This window comes from Panthera uncia, chromosome F1 (assembly GCF_023721935.1).
Source record: "Panthera uncia isolate 11264 chromosome F1, Puncia_PCG_1.0, whole genome shotgun sequence".
Taxonomy (NCBI): domain Eukaryota; kingdom Metazoa; phylum Chordata; class Mammalia; order Carnivora; family Felidae; genus Panthera; species Panthera uncia.
The window spans coordinates 61,117,915-61,141,759 of record NC_064813.1 but is presented as its reverse complement, the minus strand read 5'-3'; the positions used below and the strand labels follow the sequence as shown (position 1 = coordinate 61,141,759).

At 45.3% G+C, this 23,845-nt stretch overlaps 1 protein-coding gene across 2 annotated transcripts in view; it reads left to right on the top strand.

Annotated features, from left to right (window-relative positions):
* The first annotated feature begins 2,368 nt into the window (after nucleotides 1-2,368).
* Nucleotides 2,369-23,845, top strand: part of DDR2 (discoidin domain receptor tyrosine kinase 2) — a 155,711-nt gene continuing 134,234 nt past the window's right edge. For both annotated transcript variants that reach the window (XM_049635255.1, XM_049635254.1), the window contains exon 1: nucleotides 2,369-2,860. The gene's annotated coding sequence lies outside the window, so the exon portion shown is untranslated. The remainder of the gene's footprint in view (nucleotides 2,861-23,845) is intronic.

Sequence of the window (23,845 nt, the reverse complement as noted above, 5' to 3'; positions counted from 1 at the left end):
TCCTATTTTTAGTAAAGTCCAGGTAGGGGAATTCTATACTCTTGTCAGTAACTCATTTTTAGTGTAAAACAGTCCTCATAATTGGGATGTATTACCTCCCATGCAACATAAATCATTCTGATTGCAATGACTCATGTTTCCCAAGCCAAACCAGGGGGCAAAATCTATTCACACAAGAGTAACAAAATGGTATTTTTCCACATCTGTTCCCACAATTGTAGGAATTCCAGCCTTACTCAAAACTCTATCAAATAGCTCTGAGAGTCTCCAAGAAGTTTTTTCTGTGTATTCCATGAATGACTCCTCTCAGCTTTGAAGTGGCACTTGCTTTTTCTTTCCTTCCAGCCGTGGCTTCCTGTAGCAATGGCTGTTGTCAAGCCTGAGAAAACATAGCCCACTCCCCCAACCTGGATGGTCTTCTAAAACGGGGGCTCCAATCTGATCATTCCTCTTGATTCTTTAAATGCCCACTCACATATTTTGGTAAAACATCACCTTGGCTTTTTCTTGCCCTTTTTTTTTTTTTTTTGGTAGCATCTTCTTTTTTTAATTTTTTTTTTTCAACGTTTTTTATTTATTTTTGAGACAGAGAGAGACAAAGCATGAACGGGGGAGGGGCAGAGAGAGAGGGAGACACAGAATCGGAAACAGGCTCCAGGCTCCGAGCCATCAGCCCAGAACCTGACGCGGGGCTCGAACTCACGGACCGTGAGATCGTGACCTGGCTGAAGTCGGACGCTTAACCGACTGCGCCACCCAGGCGCCCCATGGTAGCATCTTAAGAGTTCAAGGTCAGACTCCAAATCTGGCTGAGACTAACTTGAGTGAGAGACAAGGTATTTTTCTTAGAGCTCTTCCTTACTTTTGACCCAGCCTATGGAGTAGAACCACCTTAAATACTGGTGATTGAAGACACATACCTATAGGTGTCTCTTCTTTATTAGGTTCTAGATTTACGGAATTATTACACTGCTGTCCACATGTGACCTGTAGTCTCACCAAATCTGTGAAATTATTATCCTCTGGGTGCATTCTTTATGGTGGTGCCAAATAGGTAAACTACTCTAGACCGCAATATTTGGGGACGATTCTAGGACCCTTCCCAGGACCAGATGCCTGGAGTTGTCTCAGGCAAGCACCCAGCCAAGGGCCTCCAAGTGCTCAATATACATTTACCGCCTTAAGCCAAGTGTCCTGGCCTCAGTCAGCCTCAGACCTGACTTCAGATTTTCTCACTGAAGAGCTTTCTTACGAGGTTTACCTCTTCTCTTTGTAAAATAACCCTGGTTCTAGTTTTTTCTTAGTCTCGTTTTCTACCTTTGGTCCTCTCTGTGGCTGCCCTCTGAGCTGCGTCCAACTTCTCTGTGTCCTCTTCTATGTGAGGCATAGACACCAAAGGCCACTTTCTGACTGAGCTTAAGGGCCTTGTGGGGATATAACACCGACAGCATGGCTCTTCGTGGCCATTCCAGCTGGAGGTCTCCTTGGCCCCTGGTCCTCTTATGAAGTATCTCCTGCTCCAGGCTTACTACGGGAATGTCCTTCCATGGTCCCCTTCTCCTGTCCTTCTCCTGTGTGCCCTGTGTCTCTTCTTGCTCATCTTGGGGGCTGTGCGATCCTCTGTTGGCTGCCAAAATGCAAACAGAGAAGAGACGGTGATAGCACAGGCCCAGAGGAAGGGGGTCTCTTTAGGAGGAGGCCATCTCTCAAGGCTGGGTTAGGTGTTCATAACCTCTCTGTTGCCATCTACTGTCCTCCCCGGATCTCCTGACCTAGAGTCTCAGCCTGCCTTGCCTTCCCTGTACTCATGGAGAATCAGGACCCCTGGGACAGCCCAAACCTGTGCTTGGTCAGGAATGATCCACGCTCTGAAGGGTTAAGGACAGGGGCCTTGGTGGATGGGAGAAAAGTATCAGGGAAATGAGGAAGGTCTTTTTCCGTGTCCCCTACACTCCCCTTTCACATGGTCTCTGGCCACAGCCATGGATAGGAGGGAAAGAAAAGAGGAAAAAGGAAAAAAAAAAAAAAAAACAAACGCTTGTGTTTTCATTTAGCAGCATGAATCCAGGACAGCAATAGACCCACAGAAGCAACAACCAACTGGGAATTGAGTGGAAAAAAATAGGAATCCTAGAACTATGAACTGTCCAGTTTTTTTGGTGGGAGAGGGAATTGGGGGAGGGCTTAAATAAAATCTTTTTGGGGGAGGGCTCAGCTCTGGGCTTTCATGGATAAAACACCAAAGATCAACTCCATGTGTGTGACCCAACTGTCCTGGAAACTTCAACTGGAAGAGAATCCAAAACTTAAGTTGTGCTTATAACTTCAGCCCAAGTAAGAAAAATGAGGTGGGGGGGGGGGGACAGGGGGGGGGCCAAGTCTTAGGGGGTGGGGGAGGGCTTGGGGACGCATGCGGTGGGGACATGGCGGAAGGGAGCTGTGTCTTTAATTCTGTCCTATGGTTATACATATTTTTTCTTCTATGAATGGGTTTTGCTGTAAATTATAGCTTTGCCCGCGGTCCCTTGGGTCAAAAGACATAGTCTCTAAACAGAAAACAGCTCTGATTGGTGACTTTCCTTTTTCCCTCCCCAACCCCCTTCCTAATTGAAACCAAATGTGCAATATATTGGATGCTGGGATCCCTGGCGCTCTCCCAGGAATCCTCAGAATGTGAGGTTTCTCTCAAAGCATCTTGCATCAGCCTGTGGACGTATGCCTGCCACCGGGCTCCTTCGCCGGCAAAGTGGAAAAAGAAGAGTTTCACAACAGATTCGTTTTTGGGGGGGGGCTGGGGGAACGTGGTGGATTATAACTCTGTTTTCTTCTTTCCAAATCTGTGTGCTCCTCCTGGACGAACGTAAGTTATGTCTTTTTGTTTTTCTTTCCTTTTTTCCCTTTTCTAAAAACGAAAGCTCAGAGTGTACTTCTGATGTCTCAGGAAAAGTTGTAAAAAGGAGGCAGGAGGGGGTTTCAAGCCAGGCGGGGAAGGGAGAGGAATAGAGCACCGTAGACTGGAGAAATCCACGATCTCACATTTTGGTGGTGGTGGGGTTCCTGGATTTATATTTACGGAGGGAAGGATACGGAACACTAAACCAAAGACGACAGGAGCAAAACGAAGGAATCCATAGAGCTGCAGGATACAATAAACAGCATTAGCAGAGTTGAAATTGTTGGCAGGCAAGACAGGCCGATCGCAGAGCTGGTTCGGGCAGGGAGAAAGCGGAGCAGGGGAGCCAGGTTTTAGGCATTTCGTGGTGGACTTGAGAGTCCCGAGCCTTGGAGAGGGCAGCTTTTTGTACTTTCGTTTTCTCAGCAGCACTGTTGACTTCATCGTGAGAAGGGCCACTTGGGAAGAGGGGCGTCTTCAGGGCGAAGTTTGGGGTGGCCGGGAGGGGGGCCTGCACGCATAGGACACTTTTCACCCCACCTGGCTGGCCTGGGGTGCCTTTCCCTTTGTTATCAAATGACTTGGGACTGTTTGCAGCTGGGACCTCTGTGTCCTGGCCGAGGTTCCAGAGTCCCATCGGGGGAGAAAGAGAATTTTTCCAAGTGGCTGCAACTCTCCTGCCAGCAGTTTGAGGCGGGAGCTCGCACCGTTCAAGCCAGTGGGGGGGGGGGGGGGGGGGGGGGGCAGCACCATCTTGCCTACCGTTTTCTGCACCCTTTCCCTCGAGGAGCACGGAGTCGGAGCTCTGGAAAGAGCCTTGGCGATCCACCCGGCCCCTCATCTCACAGATGTCGGAAATGGTAGCAAGGAACTGACATGTTCAGGGACGCACGGCTTGTGGTGGTGGGGCTCCAGCGGTGGGGCTGAAAATTAAGTCGGGGCTTTCTTCGCTGCCGATCTCTGGCTCCTTCCGCCACCTACCTCTGCTTTCTTCTTCATTTCATGGCTGGGATGACGGAGGCACTTTAATGAACAAGTCCCCACAAGGACCCTAGTTACCAGATGGGAGGATGCCAACGATGTTCATCTGCTCGTGGTGTCTGTGCTTGTACGGTTGCCCCTTGAACAACAAGGGCCGGGGCATTGACCCCCCCTGCGCATTGAAAACTCACGTATAACTTTGGGCTCCCCCCAAAACTTAACTACGAATAGCCTACTGTTGGCCAGAAGCCTTACCCATAACAGTCGATCAGCACATACTGTGTATGTTATACGTACGTATATGTGTATATATTATGTACTGTCTTCATGCAATAAAGCAAGCAAGAGGAAAGAAACTCTTATTGAGAAAACCATAAGGAAGAGAAAATACATGAGCAGTACTGTACTGTATTTATTGAAAAAAGTCTGCGTAAGCAGATCTGTGAGGTTCAAATCCGTGTTTTTCGAGGGTCAACTCTATTTGGTGTTATGTGTGCGTGGAAAATAAAGAAGCTAACGCTGAGGGTTGACTGTGCACCACACTCCATGTTCAGAGCTTTCTATGCAATATTTGATGGATTTTCACAGTTCTGTATGACATGGTTCCTGTTTTATAGGTAAGGCTATGAGGGCTTAGCAAAGTGGAAGGAGTTGCTCAAAGAAATGCAGCAAATAAGTTTGAAAGTCATGTAGGTCTGACTCTAAAATCTGTGCTTTTTTAAAAAAATCATTTGCATTTTGTTTTTTCATGTTTTTAAGTTCATTTTATGAAAAAGAGCGCACAGGTAAGGGCGGGGCAGAGAGAGACAGAGAGAAAGAGAGAGAGAATCCCAAGCAGGTTCCGCACCACCAGGATAGAGCCCGACATGGGGCTCGAGCCCATGAACTGCAAGATCATGACCTGAGCCTGAAATCAAGAGTCGGAGGCTTAACTGACTGAGCCACTCAGGTGCCCCAACATTTTATTTTCTTTTAACTGAGGTTGTAATGACTGGATGTTTGTATGCATTAGGAAGTGAACCACAGTCAGTCCAGCTGCCATCTGTCTCCTCACTTGGTGACCCCAAACTGTTTTCTTGGGATAGGAACTAAAATCCAAGTCCCTGGGCTGTAGTGCACCCCTTATCCCTCCACACACAGAGTTAGTTACTTTTGGAGGTGAGGTCTCCATTTCCTTCTGTGACTGCGAGTGAAAGTGCCAGGCTGCGGGGACAGTACGGATCCTCTCCTGAGGCCGTTTCTGTGCGCGTGGATGAATATTTATCTGGACACGGGAAGGGGGCTGCAAGTGGGCATCTTTGTGGGCTAATTTCCGTGCGCTTGGTAAATACTTACCCTTGTTATGCAAGGAGCCTGGGATTTAGAGTCAGAAGAACCAAGTTCAGGTTCTGGCTCTTTTTCCTTGGCGTCTGTACTTACTCCATGGGAATAACAGCCATAGTTTTCGGTATCGTTGTTTGCAGAGCTATTGGACACACGTGTGTTCAGAAGGCTACGAAGGGCTTAACCATACCCGTTCTTCTAATGATAATCGTTGTCAACACTGGAACCCAGTGTGAGGCAGTCCCAGTGCTGCTGTGGCAGCCAGTGCTGGGGCCAGCAGGAGGGTGGCTGTATGTGGCCATGTAACTCTGCAAGGAAGGCCTCAGTCCTTAGTGTCCATCTCTTCTGGGTGGAAGCAATCCCTCCAGGTTTTCTAGCTGGAACTCCCCTCTGGCGGCCTGGCCTGGCCATGACTCCTCGCCCAAAGAAGGCAGTGGGGGCGGAAGGACACCATGTTGTTCAAGCATCCCCTGCTTCTGTCCGCACTGCCTCTGAACACGAGGGGTGTCGTCAGGATCAGTTCATTGGTTTCTCCTCAGAGGAGATCAGCTTTAGAGGAACTTCGTATCTAGCTGAGGATAGATCCTTGGCCCAAGATTTTTTCTCATTGGCACAGACGCATCTCACCCTGTCTCTTACCTCATGTTCCCCCTTCTGTGCCTGGAGTCAGCAGGACTACAGCTGCTCCCGGGGGTGGGGCTGGAGGGCCAGCGGGGCCGTGGGGAGGCCCCTGCCTCTGCTTCTGGTTAAGGTCTGTTTGCTTTATAAACACCAAAGGTAAAGGAAGTGGGGAAGGCATATTCAGAATCTTTTACCAAGAATCCTCAGATTGAAACTTCCAACGGTATCTGTGTCTGTGGCATAACAGAAAATAAAAGTATTGGTCTCTGCCCCTGGTTCTTGGCACAGAGCCCCTGAAGTCCTCATAGTTTCCTAAGTGATAAGAGCACTGGGGCATTTTTGTTCCAGTCCTTGGTCTCTGACTCTGGTTCCTGATGCAGAGCTCCTAAAATCCTCAGAATTTCCTGGGTGATGGGAATGTCCTTTTGTTCTAATGAGGTGACTCTTAGTGGGCTCCTGGATGGGGACTGGTCACCAGAAAGACTGAGCCATGATTAGAAGCCTGGAATTTTCAGCCCCACCTGCTCTCCTCCAGGAAGGGGAGAGAGGCTGGAGAGTGACTTAATGAGCCATCATGCCTATCTGATGAAGCTTCCATGAGAACCCCCAAAGTATGTGGTTTGGGGAGCTTCCAGGCGGGTGAAAGCTGCCATGAACCGGGAGGGAGGCACACCCCAATCCCACAGGGACAGAGGCTCCTGTCCTCGGGACCCTCCCAGACCACCCCTATGTATCTCTCCTTCTGGCTGTTCTTCTGTATCTCTTGACATATCCTTCTTTATGTAATAAACTGGTGAATGTGTTTCCCTGAGTCCTGTGAGCTGTTCGATGAGCAGCTCAAATCTGAGGAGGGGGTCGTGGGGACCTCCGATTTGCAGCCACATCAGCTGGAAGCTGCAGACCTACTATTTGCAATTGATGTCTGCACTGGAGGAGGATAGTCTTGTGGGACTGAGCCCTCAACCTGTCGGGTCTGCTCTAACTTCAGGCACTTAGTGTCAGAATTTCTGGTTGTGGAAAATCCACAGAGCTGGTGTCAGAGATATTGGGAGTGCGTGAGGAGAGGAAACAGTGTTTTTCCTAGACAGTGTCTGAGCACAGAGTGGAAGCATCACCCAAAGGAGCCTCATCACCCGCCACTCTCTTCTAGCCTGTTAAGTCACTGTCTTCTCTTCTTTTTTAAAATTTTTTTTTAACATTTATTTATTTTTTGAGAGACAGAGAGAGTGTGAGTGGGGGAGAGGCAGGGAGACACCGAATCTGAAGCAGGCTCCAGGCTCTGAGCTCTCAGCACAGAGCCCGATGCAGGGCTCAAACTCATGAACCATGAGATCATGACCTGAGCCAAAGTCAGATGCTTAAGCGTCATTGAGCCACCCAGGCACCCCTGTCTTCTACCCTTCTGATCGAGTCACTCCCCAGACTTTAAGTTGGATGAATGACCTATCACACATGAGGGATGTAGTTCAGACTTTCCCTCTGATTGCGTTTTTAATAGACATGCTAAAAAATTAGAGTGACCACCCCCTTTTGTTAATATCACGTCATTCTAAATTAGTGTTAATAACTCTCAGACATGCTTCCCAATCTCCCCTTTATATGATCCACCTTCAGGCACTTTACATCGCCCACATCTCAAACATGCAACCCAAACACACGTCTCACTGGCATCCAGATAGCTCACCTCCGTCTAAAGACAGACCTCCACAGACATGCTGAAGTCCTGTGCCACCTCACATAAATGGTGACCATCTGCAGTGCAGACACACTGGGTTCTTTATGCCCCCTCCCCTGTTGGAAGCCGTGCACCATATGAATCGACTCTCTCCCAGCAATGACGACTCAGTCCAGAAATGTGCCCAACATCCCCAGGCATCCGAGCGTCTCTGAATTCAGCAACCATCCACCGTGAGGGCTGTTCCCCAGTAAATTAGAAACCTCGGTGGAACTTAAGGACCTCCAGACCAATTACATCAGAGTATCTGCAGTGGGGGTTGGGAACCAGTACTTTGAAGTGTTCCCCAAGTGATTTTATTGTGAACTTTGCCGGTAAATGTCCATGTCTGTTGCCTCAGCCTCTCCTTAGCATGGATGAAGGGCAGGCAGGGGAGAGAAACCAGCCCAGGCTACCTCCCCCTCTCCTGTTGTCCTGTAAAGAATTTCACTCTTAGTGCCTCTCTTCTCTGGTTGGCATACCTCCCTCCTCTAGTTGGCTTCTCTGAGCTTCGTGCAGACCTCCTCGTGATGGGCACGACCTCCCTTTTCCCCTTAATTGGGAGCTTGTGCAGGCCGCAGACTCTTCCAGAGTGAAGTCGGCCAGACATGGGTTCCAATCCCAGCCTGCGCTCAACAGCTCTGGGACCCGGGGCGACCTGCTCAACACCCCCCAAGTCCTGGTTTCCCACCCTGTGAAATCAGGACTATAATCCCCATCTAACACACATCACAAATGCCACCCCTGAGCACTCAGCGTGATATTGCTTGTGTAGTTCATAGATGATGTCGATGCGGATGATTTTTATTATTAGTTCAGCGTTGCTGCTTGGTCCCCTTGTTGAAGCACAAAACATCAGCCCAGCTGTTTTCCCGTGGCCCGGTTCTTAGTGCAACAACATTCACCTGCCCAAGGCCACCTCTGCCGAGAATACCACCCAAAGTGCTCTCGCAGCAGAAAGGACATGGGCTTAAATTCTGGCTTAGCCCCCACTTATTAACCATGTGACCTTGGATAAGATACCTAACCTCTTCGAATCTCCTTTTTCTCATCTCATAGGTTTGTTATGAGAAATGGGTGCCATTAGATATGCAGGGGGGCCAGCAAAAACCCTCACACATGGCAGATGTTTTGAATAAATAAATGCCCAGTAAATGGTGCCCCTCTCAGTTTTCTGAGGGAACCATTGATTCCTTATGGTCTAAAAGCCTACCATGTATGCACCCTGGGGATTAATATCTTGGGTTGATTCCTTTCATTTGAACGCTTTGACTAGGTCATGGATGTGATTTGTTGGAAAATGGCCCTTTGGGATTTGAAAAGACAGTTATCATGTCATGTCCTCCCCTCACCTCCTCCTTCCCCCACCGCATGCACCTTTACCCAACCTTTCCCTTATTACCTGAGACACACTTGTGCCTACTACCGTCTTTTCATGGGGAACTGATCACAAGAGTGGATTACTTGGCTTGGGGTCTGCACAACACCAGGAGAAAAAGGATTGGCAATTTGGGGCAGGTAGGGAAGAAGGGATCGTAGAGGTTGTACATTGGGCAGGCTAATCCCACCACAGTGGAAAGACTTAGGGTCCATTACAACAAGAAGACAGCCCCATTATGATGAGAAGTATGAGTGACCATTACTACTGCTGTTGTAACTGAACGTAAAATGCATTCAGGAAAGGGAGACCTGAGTTAATAAAAGAGAAATTCAAGTTTTGTGCTTTTGTATAAGTCCTCCAATACCAGATTGGTCCCACCAAAGCCTCCAAGCTGGAGGACGGGGGTGCAAACTGGACTTGCCTTGTTCGCATTCACCTGTTTTTCTGTCCTCCTCCTCACTCCCAAGTCCCTACCTCCCTTCCCCATCGTGCTACACTTCTCTGGAGTTTCCATCTGTTTATCTCTGGTTGTTCTGGGTTCCATTTTATTTGGTTTTATCCCATTCAGTAAGCATTTATTCACTGCCTGTTAGTGTAAGACACTCTGTTTAAAATTTTTAAATAACCATAGCTTAATAAAGGAATTAAGATGTCCAGTCGTCTCTCCAGGAACATTCACCAGAACACCCATCACCTAATGGCTAAAGTGATGGTCTCCCTAAACTTTCTCTGTCTCTTTTCATCTCACTTGCATACATTTGAATTTGTTATGATAGAGCCAGTGTTATTCAGACATGACTTGGTTGAAAATAATTCTCTTCTTATTTTGATTTCCTTTCTCATTTTTGCTTTCCTTTCTGTTTAACGTGGAACTCTTTGATGTTTCCAAGTTGCTGTGACTCTTCAAGCAATGGCAAATCCCAGAATTTGGTAGGGTATATACGTTTTAGCTGGAATCTCACCTTGGCCTCCCGGCACTGAGAAAGGTCAGGTCTGGCCCAGCGCAAGTATCACTGAGGCCTGGAGATGCGCTGAAAAGGCAAAGGGCTTAGACTCAATCCGAAGCCCCTGGGTTCAGCTGGGATTCTCCGGGACCCTGGGCATGGTCTGCAGTGGCTCCCTCGGGGGAGGGATTGTGTTTTGTGCCTAGAGAGATACCAAAGAAGTGTTGGAGGAAATGACCTACTGCTCAGAGGTTAATGCCACCTGCTCCATGGTGTGGGGGCCAGAGGGGAGGGTGTGTGAAGCATAGAGCCTCGTGTGCAAAAGGCAGTGAGGGAAAAGAACGCGTGGTAAGGTGTTGGTCCCAGCGCATCATTTTCAAGATTTTTAACCTCAGACAAGTCTCTTATCCTCGTTGGGCCTCAGTGTCCTCATGCCGTGCCTATGAAGTTGGTAGGTAGGTTGTGTGCCCTTTCGGACACGTTTCACAGGGAGCCAATCCAGCACAATTCACCATACACAAGATTGTCTTTAGGGTCTTATGGGCTTAGGCAGCCACAAATGCATTGAGCTGGGAGATGGATTAAAAAGAAGGATGAATAATCTAGTTTTTTTTTTCTTTCTTTTAAAATTTTGAACGCCGTATGAGTTCAGAAAAATCAAACAATTAAAAGCTTGGTGAACTCTCATGTCCAAGAGAAGTAGTTTCCCCCTGATTTCATGTCTTTACACCAATAGTGCTGGTTTAAAAAAAAAATCAAATTTTTTAACCCATTATGAATTTTATAGCATTCTGGAAAGCTCTGTCATAACTTTGTTTTTGCTGAATTCATTTATTTATTTCTTAGCCAATAATTATCGTGTGCTCGCTCTCTGTCAGGTGCTTCTCTAGGTGTTAGTGATCAAGAAGACTAGGGACGCCTGGGTGGCTCCGTCGGTTGAGCGTCCGGCTTCGGCTCAGGTGTGATCTCATGGTTCGTGGGTTTGAGCCCCAGGCTCTGTGCTGACAGTTCGGAGCCTGGAGCCTGCTTCAGATTCTGTGTCTCCCTCTTTCTCTGCTCCTCCCCCACTTGTGCTCTCTCTCTCTCTCTCTCTCTCAAAAATAAGTAAACATTAAAAAAATTTTAAAAAGAAGACCAACAAGATGATGGATGTTTATGATCACTCATTACTTTATTATTTTTTAATGTTTATTTATTTTTAAGAGAGAGAGAGAGAGAGAGAGAGAAAGAGAGACAGAATGTGAACAGGGGAGGGGCAGAGAGAGAGGGAGACACAGAATCCGAAGCAGGCTCCAGGCTCGGAACTGGCAGCACAGAGCCCGACGTGGGACTCGAACCCACAAACCACAAGATCATGACCTGAGCCAACTTCGGACGCTTAACTGCCTGGACCATTCATTCATTACTTTAGACAATCACTACTTTACATTCTGGGGACAGACAAAGTTCAGTTTGGAAAATTGGTATCCAGGATTGGGTTAATAAGATTTTACTTTTTAATTTTTTAATGTATATTTATTTTTGAGAGAGAGGGAGAGAGAGAGAGCGCATAAGTGGGCGAGGGGTAGAGGGAGGAGGGACAGTATCTGAAGCAGGTTCTGTGTGACAGCAGTGAGCCTGATGTGGGGCTCAAACTCAGGAACCATGAGATCATGATCTGAGTTGAAGTCAGACACTCAGCTGACTGAGCCAGCCAGGTGCCCCCAGACTTTCCTTTTTAAATTTGAACCGTAATTCAAAAATAGTGTCCTTGCACAGTGATTGTCAGCAGAGCCAGATGTTATACAAAAAAATAAGATCCAAAGTTTAATATTTTATTCTTCATAATTTATTTTTTAAAAATTAATAGACCTTATGTTCTAGAGCAGCTTTAGCTTCACAGAAAACTGAGAAGAAAGCCCAGAGTTCCCACACACTCGCTTTTCTTTTGTACACAGTTTCCCTATTAACATCCTGTATTGTTATTACGTTTCTTTTTTTTTTTTTTTTTTTTTTTTGAGAGAGAGGGTTCAAGTGAGTGAGGGGCAGAGAGAGAGGGAGAGAGAGAGAGAGAGGCAGGGCTCACACCTGATACAGGACTCAAACTCACAAACTGTGAGATCATGACCTGAGCCAAAGTCAGATACTTAACTGACTGAGTCATCCAGGTGCCTTATTACATTTCCTTTTTCTTTTTAAAACATTTTTAAGTTTATTTATTTTTCACAGAGAGAGAGAGAGAGAGACAGAGAGCACAAGCGGGGGAGGGGCAGAGAGAGAGGGAGACACAGAATCCGAAGCAGGCTCCAGGCTCTGAGCCATCAGCACAGAGCCCGATGCAAGGCTCGAACTCATGGACTGCAAGATTATGACCTGAGCTGAAGTCAGACGCTCAACCGACTGAGCCACGCAGGTGCCCCTACATTTCTTTTTTTAATCAGTTACTCACTACGTATTTATTAAACATCCGTTGTATGTTCCACACCAGTTATTATGGGGGTAGAAATGAATAAATCATATTGACGCCCCTCAAATTGTTTATAATGTTGCATATCTACAATTTGGAGGCTCTTGTTCATTAAAAATTTTTTCTTGTGCACTTGGTGCCTGCCTGATTCAGGGCTAAGGTTTAGTACAGTGCCTGGACATAATAGACATTCAGTGAGTATCTGTTGAATATATGAAAAATGAGAACGAAAGATCCAGAAGTAGAAGACATAATCACTGTCCTTAAGAACTTGGGAAACAGCTGACACATATGACAGGGACTAGATAACGTTTCAAAAGTAGAGAAAATAGTATTGGATCTTAGTAAAGGACACATTGGTATAGGCAAATAAGGCATAAAGCAATCAGTGACCGTCCCAGCTTCTTTACTGGGATTGTATTCCTCACCTTCTGGTCACTATTGTCTTTGGTGCTGTGGTCTTCACATTATTGTCATAATTCTGGCCACCATTATGTGTCTGAATACCAAACATTAAAAAGCAAACTTCCACATCCCCACAGTAAGGCCGGAGAAGTGTGTGTATGTGTGTGATTGTAGTAGGTTTAAAGTGCCCCTACCCCAATACATGCCCATTCCTTTGCTCACCAGGAGCAAAAGGACTTAGGCTGGGTAAAAGGGCACCACCTTAACCCTCACGGGGGCTGTGCAGCCAGGGCATCTCGCAGGACTGTAACTTCCCAGGGGCACGCAAAGCTTAAGAGGAGTGGTGAAGGGTCCAAGGCTGCTGGCACTTGGCCTTGAGGACGTAGCCTCTTGAGACCCGGGGAACAAGCTGATCCGAAGTAGAGAGCAGCGAGGGACAAATTCACTCAAGAGTCGTTAATTGTTCCTGGGACAGAGGTAGTTCTAATTTTTAGAATGTTTACATTATGTAGAGTTTTAAAATGGAGATAATAATGATAAGATGATATCACAGGAAATCAAAACGAAATCCTAATCCTAATAAAAATCCCAGTAAGTTATTTTTCAGATACTGACAAAATGATTCCAAAGTTTATATGGAGAGGCGGGAGACACTGAACAGCCAATCCAATATTGAAGAAGAAGAACAAAGGCTTACTCCAAACTCACAGACAGTGTGGTGTTGGTGCAGGTGTAGACAAATAGGCCAATGGGACCGGACAGAGAGCCCAGACTAATACAGTCAACAGATCTTTGACAAAGCAGCAAAGGTGATACGATAGAGAAAAGACAGTCTTTTCAATAAATGGTGCTGGGACAACTGGACATCCTTGTGCAAAAAGAAAACAAATAAATCAAGACACAGAGCCTTCAGAACAATAATCTAGAAGAAAGTCTAGGTGTCTTCAGGTGACCTCAGGTATAGCAATGACTTGTTAGACACAACACTAGGGATATGATACTTTCTTTTTTTTTAATTTAATTTTTTAATTTAATTCAAGGTAGTTAACATGCAGTTTATATTAGTTTCAGGTGTGCAATATAGTGATTCAACAATTGTATACATCACCTGGTGCTCCTCACAACAAATTTACTCCTTAATCCCCATCACCTATTAAAGACCTGATTCTTGAAAGAATCGATAAGCTAGGCTTCATCAAAATGAGAACCCCCTGCTCTTTGAAAGGCAATGTCAAGACAATGATACAAGCCACAGACAGGCAGAAACTATGGGCAAAAACTCATCTGATAGAGGATGGTTATCCAAAATGTGCCAAGACCTCTTAAAATTCAATGATAAGAAAAGGAACAGTCTGATTAAAAAGGGGGCCAAAGACCTGAACAGACTTCCCCCCAAGGAAGAACACACATAGCAAGTAAGCAGATGAAAAGATGTTCAACATGATACGTCATTAGAAGACCTCACATGAAAATGGCAGTGCTTTACCACTGCATACCGGTTAGAATGGCCAAAACCCAGAACACCTACATCACCAAATGCTGGTGTGGGTGGAGCCGCAAGAACTCTCACTCGCTGCCGGTGGGAATGCAAAATGGTGCCGCCAGTTTGGAAGATAGTTTGGTAGGTGTTTTTTGTTTGTTTGTTTGTTTGTTTTTTTAATAAAACTAAACATGCACTTACCCTATGATTAAAAACTCATGCTCCTTAATGCCCAAATGAATTGAAAACATATGTCCATCCAGAAGCTTGCCTCAGGTATTGGCGATGTTTATAGCAGCTTTGTTTGTAATTGCCAAATGCATAACCTGAACAGATAAACTGTGGCACACCCGATGGAATAGTATGCTGCGGTAAAAAGACGTTAGCTATCAGGCCCTGAGACGACTGAATGCCTATTACTAAGTGAAAGACGGCTGATCTGAAAAGGTTGCAGTCTGCAACTCTGACATTCTGGAAAGGAGCACAAGTCTGGAGACAGCAGCAAGATTGGTGTTTGCTGGGAAGGGAGAGATGAATACGCCTAGCACAGGATTTTTAAGGCACTGAAACTATTCTGCACGATACCAAATGGTAAACACGTGTCATTATAACTTCATCCGAATGTACCACCCCAAGAGCGAACCCTAATGTGAACGCTGGACTTTGGGTGAGAGTGATACATCAGTGTAAGCACGCTGATTGTAAGAGATGTACCACTGTGCTCTAGGATGTTGACGCGGCGGAGGTTTGGTGTGTGTTGGGGGCCCAGGGTGGTTGATACAGGAGAACACTCTAGTTTCTTCTGCCTAGTTTTTCCGTGAACTGAAAACTGTTCTAAAGTCCCAAATCCCAAATTCCCAGCACTCTGATTTCCTCCTGGTACTTTCTTATTTGAAGACAGACCTTTTTTATAGTTATAATGATGAACGTTTCTATTTAAAAGCTATTAATTGTATTTTTCAGATAACTATTGCTATTGCATCATAACTTCAATAATATCTTATTTAGTAAAGATAATGGAGGCAAAACCCTTGCTATCAATGGTTGAAACTATTGATAAAGACTAACGGGTTAATAGCAGGTATTTGGGAAATCTGTTTGCCACATCATTCAAATTGTAATAGCTATCACCTTAAATAACAGTCATATGGTTTTTGTTTGTTTTTCTGGTCATTTGTTTAAAAATAATTTTTTTTAATGTTTATTTTTTTTTTTTAATCTTTTTTTTTTTTTAATTTTTTTTTTTTCAACGTTTTTTATTTATTTTTGGGACAGAGAGAGACAGAGCATGAACGGGGGAGGGGCAGAGAGAGAGGGAGACACAGAATCGGAAACAGGCTCCAGGCTCCGAGCCATCAGCCCAGAGCCTGACGCGGGGCTCGAACTCACAGACCGCGAGATCGTGACCTGGCTGAAGTCGGACGCTTAACCGACTGCGCCACCCAGGCGCCCCATTTAATGTTTATTTTTGAGACAGAGAGAGACATAGCATGAACGGGGGAGTGAGGTCAGAGAGAGGGAGGCACAGAATCTGAAGCAGGATCCAGGCTCCGAGCTGTCAGCACAGAGCCCGACGCGGGGCTCGAACTCACGGACTGTGAGATCATGACCTGAGCTGAAGTGGGATGCTCAACCGACTGAGCCACCTAGGCGCCCAGTCATTTGTTTTAATTAATGCAACATATAAATTTTCTCACTTAAAATCATAGTATGGTAGAAAGAGTGGAATAGGCCAGGTTAAAAGAGTAAGCTTCTTATTTTTACGTTTTTATTTAAAGTCCAGTTACTTAACATATAGTGTAATACCTGTTTCGGGTGACAGTATAGTGATTGAACACTTCTATACATCACCCAGTGCTCATCACGACAAGTGCCCTCCTTCATCCCTGTCACCTATTTCACCTACCCCCCACCTACCTCCCTTCTGGTAACCATCAGTTTGTTTTCTATAGTTAAGTCTGTTTCTGGGTTTGTTTCTCTCTTTCTCTATATTTTTTTCCTTTCGCTCATTTGTGTTGTTTCTGAAATTCTACATATGAGTGAAATCATGTGGTATTTGTCTTTCTCTGACTGGCTTATTTCACTTAGCATAATACATTCTAGTTCCATCCATGTTGTTGCAAAGGGCAAGATTTCATTCTTTTTTATAGCTGAGTAATATTCCACTGAATATACATACCACATCTTCTTTATCCATTAATCAATTGATGGAGACTTGGGCTGTTTCCATAGTCTGGCTATTGCTGCTATCAACATTGGGGTGCATGTATCCATTTGAATCAGCATTTTTGTATTCTTTGGGTAAATAATTAGAAGTGCAATTGCTGGATCATAGGGCAGTTCTATTTTTTAACTTTAAAAAAAATGTTTATTTTTGAGACAGAGAGAGAGAGAATCAGAGTGTGAGCAGGGGAGGGGCAGAGAGAGAGGGAGACGCAGAATCGGAAGCAGGCTCCAGGCTCTACACTGTCAGTACGGAGCCTGATGCGGGGCTTGAACTCATGAACCATGAAATCATGGCCTGAGCTGAAGTCAGATGCTTAACTGACTGAGCCACCCAGGCACCCCTTTTCAACTTTTTGAGGAACCTCCATATTGTTCTTCAAAGCGGCTGTACCAGATTGCACTCCCACCAATAGTGCGAGAGGGTTCCCCTTTCTCCACATCCTTGTCAAAACCTGTTGTTTCTTGTGTTGGTGATTTTAGCCCTTCTGACACGTGTGAGGTGGTATCTCATTGTGGTTTTGATTTGTATTTTCCTGATGATGAGTGATGTTGAGCATCTTTTCATGTGTCTGTTGGCCATCTGGATGTCTTCTTTGGAGAAATGTCTATTTATGTCTTCTGTCCATTTTTTAATTGGATTATTCATTTTTGCGGTGTTGAGTTTTTAATTTTAATTTTGCCACCTGTTAGCAGTTCAATTTTGTGCAAGTCTTTTTTAAACCTGTATGCATTTCAGTTTTCTCATCTATACAGGGCAATATAAATTTTCTATATCTTCTAGTCCAATTAATGTTAGTCACGGTCCATATCAGCACTCACACCATTTTCACTTTTATGGCTAAGTCTTCAATCGCTACAGTGTCCACTGCAGTTTTCACCCCATCCCATGTACTCTGAATATCTTCGTCTATCCTCTTATGTTAGCTAAATGCCACCGTCTCTAAAGGCCAGCCTGAGTTTCAGATCCTCTGGCCATCTCAGATCTTACTTCTTGGAATCCCTGGTGTTTTGGGTCATAATCACCTCGTCTAGCAAGGAACATGTCTTAGGTGATCTCTATAACTCACTGTGTAGCCTAACCCATTAGTATTTGCTGACCTGTCAATATATATTCTATTAAGGTCTTATTATATGCCTAGCACAGTGTTGTTTATTGCTGAGAACATTCTCAGAGGGCTGTCATTGAAGCCTCATATACTATCGTCTTTGAGGACGTAAGGGAGTTCAATAAATTTCTCTTGCTTGGTTATTCTGTGAGATCAGGATGTCCAGAGAGGCAGGTGACTGAGAAATGGTGTAAGCACTGGGCTTGCTCTGAGGAGTACTGGCCTCAGTTCCTGCTTCTCATGAGCTGTGAACATTGAAGAAAGGAACTAATGTCTTCATGAATACAAACGAAGAGGAGTAAACTCACACGTGAACACTTGGTGGGCTTTGGGTATGTAAACACACGCAGGGCTAATTTTTAAAAAGCAGAAAGTAGAGAATAGTTATTCCCAGAGACCGATGACTAGTCAATCTGGATATCAGGATATAACCCCAAATTTGGTTTGACGATGGGCAGAGCTGGTGTCTTTCTCCTGATCACGCTTCTTCTCTCATGGGTTTGCTCAAACCTCTGAGACAAGAAGTCCTTACCTTTCACCCTCCTCTCCGACACTGAGTGTTCACTCTTCTCTGAGACCCCTCTCATGTAAGAAGAATCATAAAAAAAAAAAACAACCCTCTCATTTGAACATTAAGTGTCATGTAAAAAGCAAATTAACTGTTGTTTAATATCATGTTTGGAGGTGAAAAAACTTTTAAACCTTTTGTTCAGTCATTCCTTGCCAAAGGGCTGTCAAGTTAGGATGTAAATTCTAGACTTATGTGGATCCCCCAAAGGACTGTGAAAAGTGACTTTCTAATCCTTTTGCTGTGTTTTTGATGGCAAACTTTGTTTTTGCAGGATAGGAGGTGACTGATGGTCTTACTATTATCTCTTCATGACTTTGCAATATTTACTTGCCTTCCTCATTTTTATGAGCAATGGTGCTAACTTTGGCCCCTCTCCTGGTTCCACAGGTACCCCACATCCTCCAGAAAAAGGTGGGGGGCGCTCTGCTGCGCTGTATGCTTAGTTGGAGTAAATTCCAGTTCTAGGATCCCGTGTCTCCCTACTTTAATTTTCCAATTGATCACATAGTTGCCAGCATTTATGAAACATATTCAATCAAAGACACTCCAAAAGTCTAATGTTATCCTATAAATGAGATGCAAAGACTTTGCACTCGCTGGTGATCCTATCACCTGGAGCTTCGGGCCTTGGGCAGAATAGTCTGGGAGACAGAAGGCACGCTGAAATAGGCCGAAGGTCTCATTTCCAGGCCTAACCTCCCAAGGAGTATGAATCCTGAAAGGGATTTCAGTGTTTAAGATATAAATCCTCATTTGAGTTGGGCAGGGCAAGGAAAAGTCTGGTGAAGTTCTTGGGCAGGTAAATAGAAAAAAAAAAAAAGAGTTCGACACATTACAAATGGCCCCATATTTGGAGTTATCTCCAGACTGTATGGAACATACGAGTCCTGGTCTCAAGTGAGATGGTGCGTGTGAAAAGTCTAGATACATTTCGATGCTGCTTTGCACAAAGGTGATTAAGGCACGAGCAGGGGCATTTCCAGTTTCTTTTGGAAATAGGCTGATACTTGGTTTTCTAAGGAAGTACTGAAAAAATCACAAGTGAAAAAAAAAAAAGAAACTTTACTGAATGTTCTTATACTTACTGCTATATTATAGTGGTGTTTTTTCTTTTTTATAACTAAGTACTTGGTGGGGTGAGAGGGGGAGGGTGCTACAATACTTCCGGTGCTCAGAGCCTCTAAAGGTCTCGCTCCAGTGCTTGGTAGGAGCATAAATCATAATTGTCATTGCCGACTCGTTCCCAAATTTATTCAGCCACAGTTCCTCGGGGCTGTTGGAGAAGTACTGTGATGCTATTCAGAAATACATTCAAATCCATCCCTATGATGAGGTTATTATAGTTTCTACTGTGTGATCCAGCGATACGCATTAGGGAAGTGGTACGCATCCACCCCACGGGTCACGAGGTGTTAAAACACATTCTCCTTATTAAATGAGAGGTTAGGTGAGCGTGGTGACAAGGCACAGTGCCGTCTAGACCCACGTCATTTCTTCTGATCACATCTCAGCAATTCCCGGCCACACCACTAGCCACAGTTCTTAGGGCCAGCAATATGGCTTCAAGTATAAGGTAAATGGTGTTCCACATTCAAAGAAGATATTCTCTAGAGCCCCCCACCTCAGCTCCTCCTGCCACCCCCCCAGAATAGTACTTTTGCCGATGCTGATGCAGGGTGCTCTGGAAAGTTAACGAAATGGCACAGGAGGCTGTGCGGAACAGACATGCTGCGGGGGTGGCTTTGGTCATGGATTTCGGAAGGAACGGATTCTCCGCGGCTTACCCTTGGTGAAAAAGGGGGAGTGGAAAAGCTTTTCATGGGAGACAGGTGCCGATGGATAGACTCAGCTCGGTAAACGTCTTCCCTTGGGATTATCCAATTCAATGTTCCTCAAACCTGAACAATGTATACACATAGTTTATAGGAAAAAATTTTTTGCAGCCTCTCAGGGTAATTGATTATATGGACATCATTAAAATATGTACAAACGTAAAACTAGGTTTATGCTTCTTACGCTTATAGTTCTTTTGCAACGATAAAGCCGAACCAGATTTAGAAATGAAATCACACATAACTATAAACTCAACAAAAGAAATTAAAAACATTATTTTACTGTGTCAAATGATGTAGTTGGTTGAAACTAACCACTAGTGGGGGGGGTGGGTAAAGATAGAGTGGAACCAGGTGGCCTCGGGGCCTGCTCTATGTTTAATCTCGGTTATTTATTTATTTATTTATTTGATAAAAAAATTTTTTTTAAATGTTTATATATTTTTGAGAGAGAGAGAGAAGCACAGTGTGAGTAGGGGAGGGGCAGAGAGAGAGAGGGAGGCACAGAATCCGAAGCAGGTCCTAGGCTCTGAGCTGTCAGCACAGAGCTCAACGTGGGGCTCCAACTCACAAACCATGAGATCATGACCTGAGCCGAAGGTGGACGCTTAACTGACTGAGCCACCCAGGCACTCCTATTTAACTTTTTAAAGTTTATTTATTTTTGAGAGAGACAGAGACCCCACGAGTTGGGGACGGGCAGAGAAAGAGGGAAAGAGAGAATCTCAAGCAGGCCCCACACTGTCAGGACAGAGCCCCCCGATTGGAGGCTCGAACTCACAAAACTGTGAGATCATGACCTGAGCCGAAACCAAAAGTCACCAACTGAGCCACCCAGGCGCCCCTAATCTGGGTCTGTTATTTAAATGTAATTAATATGCACGCAGAAAATGCCCATTGGTATACGTATGTTAAACAAAGTGTTAATAGCCTCAAAGGTTTATAAGTCCAGGAAAATCGAATCTCATACTTCACCAAACTTGGCGAGTAGGAAATGGTCAAATGTCAGTTTTAATGAGGTATCATTTGATAATTTGCTAACTTGTCTATTCACTTGAAGATCAAGTTTAGCGTTGCGGCGGCATTGAAATAGCTCCAGATGAGTATCTCGTGCAGTTACTACCAGAGTTAGAGACAGAACCATCCCGCTTTGTGTATTTCTGCCTCAGGTTTCTGCTTAGGAACCGGTAGGTGTCGGGATGTGGGGAGTCAGAGTCTGCTCCACACATCTGCTCGCAGCACGAACGTGGCACTGACGTCTGTGGTGAGCGGACTGAACAGGCCAAGCCATTCCATGACTCGGCTCTCCCACCGTGTCCCATTTGTGATTGGCTCTTGACTTGATCTGGCTCCCATCTGGCATCCGTGCAGTCAGGGACACAAATGAAAAGGCAGCCAATGAAAGTGCATGGCAGTATCGGGTCCCCATGAGTATTGTATGAAGAGTTTCAAATGATAGAATCGTAGATACAAAATTTTAAAAATTCTCCAAATCTTGTGGGCTGCAAGAATACACTTACACTTGGGAGACACTGCTTTAAAACTAAGTTCAGACTCCAGTTTTCTCAGGAAAGACTTTCTAATCCGCCCTCTCTCTTTTAAATGTCTATTTATTTTTATTTATTTGTTCTTGGGAGGAAGAGAGAGGGAGAGTGCTCTCTCTCTCTTAAATATTTTAATAATTAAATGACCAGGGGGCGCCTGGGTAGCTCAGTCGGTTGAGCTCCTCTGACTCTTGACTTCAGCTCAGGTCATGATCTCACAGTTGATGAGTTTGAGCCCCACATTGGGCTCTGCGCTGACAGCACGGGGCCTGCTTGGGATTCTCTCTCTCTCTCTCCTCCCCTCCCCTGCTTTTTCTCTCTCTTCCTCAAATTAAATAAACTTTAGAGAAAAATAGAGAAGATATAATTAAACGGTCGTGATGAATTCAGTGATGTTTATTGTGTCCTAAGATTTATGTGAAGCCCTTTTTATAAATATGATCTCACTGAAACCTAATGATAGCTGTGTGAGGTGGGTATTTTTCCTATTTTATATAGAAGGACACACGGCGTGAATCACACAGCAGGTCGGTGGCAGAGTCAGAATTTGCATGTAGGTCTTTCTCATCAGCACACCTGACTTTGTACCACTACTCTGTTCCTGTCTGTGCGTCTCAGTTACATACCATGAACTCCCCTCGCATCGTAAGCAGGCACCACTGTTTATAATGAGCTCCTTCTAAGCCTGTCTTTTCCACTGGCCAGTGGGTCTCAAACTTGAGTCTGTCAGAATCACCTGGAGAGATTTTTTAAAAATGCAGATTCCAGGCTCCACCACAGACTTAGTGAATAAGACATGTTCGGGGCGCCTGGGTGGCTCAGTCGGTTAAGCGTCTGACTTCGGCTCAGGTCACGATCTCGCAGTCCATGAGTTCGAGCCCCGCGTCGAGCTCTGTGCCGACAGCTCGGAGCCTGGAGCCCGCTTCGGATTCTGTGTCTCCCTCTTCCTCTGCCCCTCCCCCGCTCATGCTCTCTCTCTGTCTCTCAAAAATGAATAAACTTAAAAAAATTTTTTTTAAAGAAATTTTCTGTAGTGTCCAGGGAAACCTGTATTTTTTTTTTTTTAAATCACTTCCCTCAGGTGATTTTGTTGCAGGTGTATACCTTTGATGCATTTTGAGCAAAAGTGTTTTTGACTGTGGGTGCCTCATGGCTTCTAACCACCTCTGCATCTCAAGGACTTGCTTGCTAAACGCGTGTTGAATAATTCAAAGAATGAATGAAGAAACAATTGTCGACAGAAAACACGTTCTTGAGAAGAACACTCTTTTGGCCAGACCTTTGGAAAATTTAGAGATACGTGCTTAAATATCATGTAATATACTCAGTCTAGACTCTCCTCTGGGGGCTGCCCGTGGCAAGAAGCCTGCGAGAAGGTAGCAGAAAGCACAACTAAGTCTTGAAAAAAAAGAACAAAAACCCGCCGGGTCCTCCGGGATGGGACACAATCTGTCTTCTTCCGGTTGAAGAAAACAAAGATCAATCGAATTAGAAAAGCTTAAATGCCTTTGAGGGCCAGAATAAGGTTAGTTTCCCTAGCGTGTTATAGGCGTGAAGTTTTCTGCTTAACTTACAGTTCTGAGGTCAAATGTGGATTAATTCCTTTATTCAGCAAGAGGGGTTTTTTTGAATGCTTCCTAAGTGCCTTGAATGTCTTAAGGCATAGTCTTTTTTTTTTTTTCTTCCTGAGTTTATTCCCCAGCAGAAAATTCAGGAAACAGTAAAGCTGTGCAAATGCACGTGGGGCTAGGTGGCCAGTGTCTACAAGCGCGAGAAGTCGTGGAAGGGTTTGTACAGCCAGGGTCTGGAGCTGGGAGCTGCATGAGCCCGGACAGGATTGGATGGGCAAGAGGCAAACAACAGCAAAGGTGGAGCCTTGGCAGTCAGACTGCTTATGGCCCGCCGGCTCAGCTGACACAGAGGACGTGAGCCCGGCGTGGTGGAAGTTGCACGGGGAAGCACCGAGAAAGGACATTGCGTAGCTGTGCTTTCTTACGTTAAGGGGAGCTTTGGATGCTGTGGAGTTCAGAATGTTCTTTTGTGTCTTGAAGCAGGTGAAGGATTGTTTTAAGAAAATGAGTGTCCCTGTAGGGGGTAAGGTAAATGGCAGGGGAGAGGGGGTTGGGCCAGGAGACTTATTAGAAGGCTGTGGTCAGTGTTCCAGATGTGGTTGGGTTTGGGCCAAAGTGGTGAAGTGAGCCAGGAGAAGCCTGAGCAGCTGTGGAAGTACCTAGAAGGACACGAGGAGAGAGCATGGCTGGTAATGGTGCCCAAAGCCCAGTGACGCCCGGTGCTAGCGACGTGTGGCCGTGAGCACCCAAAGAGCCCATTTTCCCACAAGAAGTCTTGGTTGGAGATCAGTGTCCGACGCTTGTGGC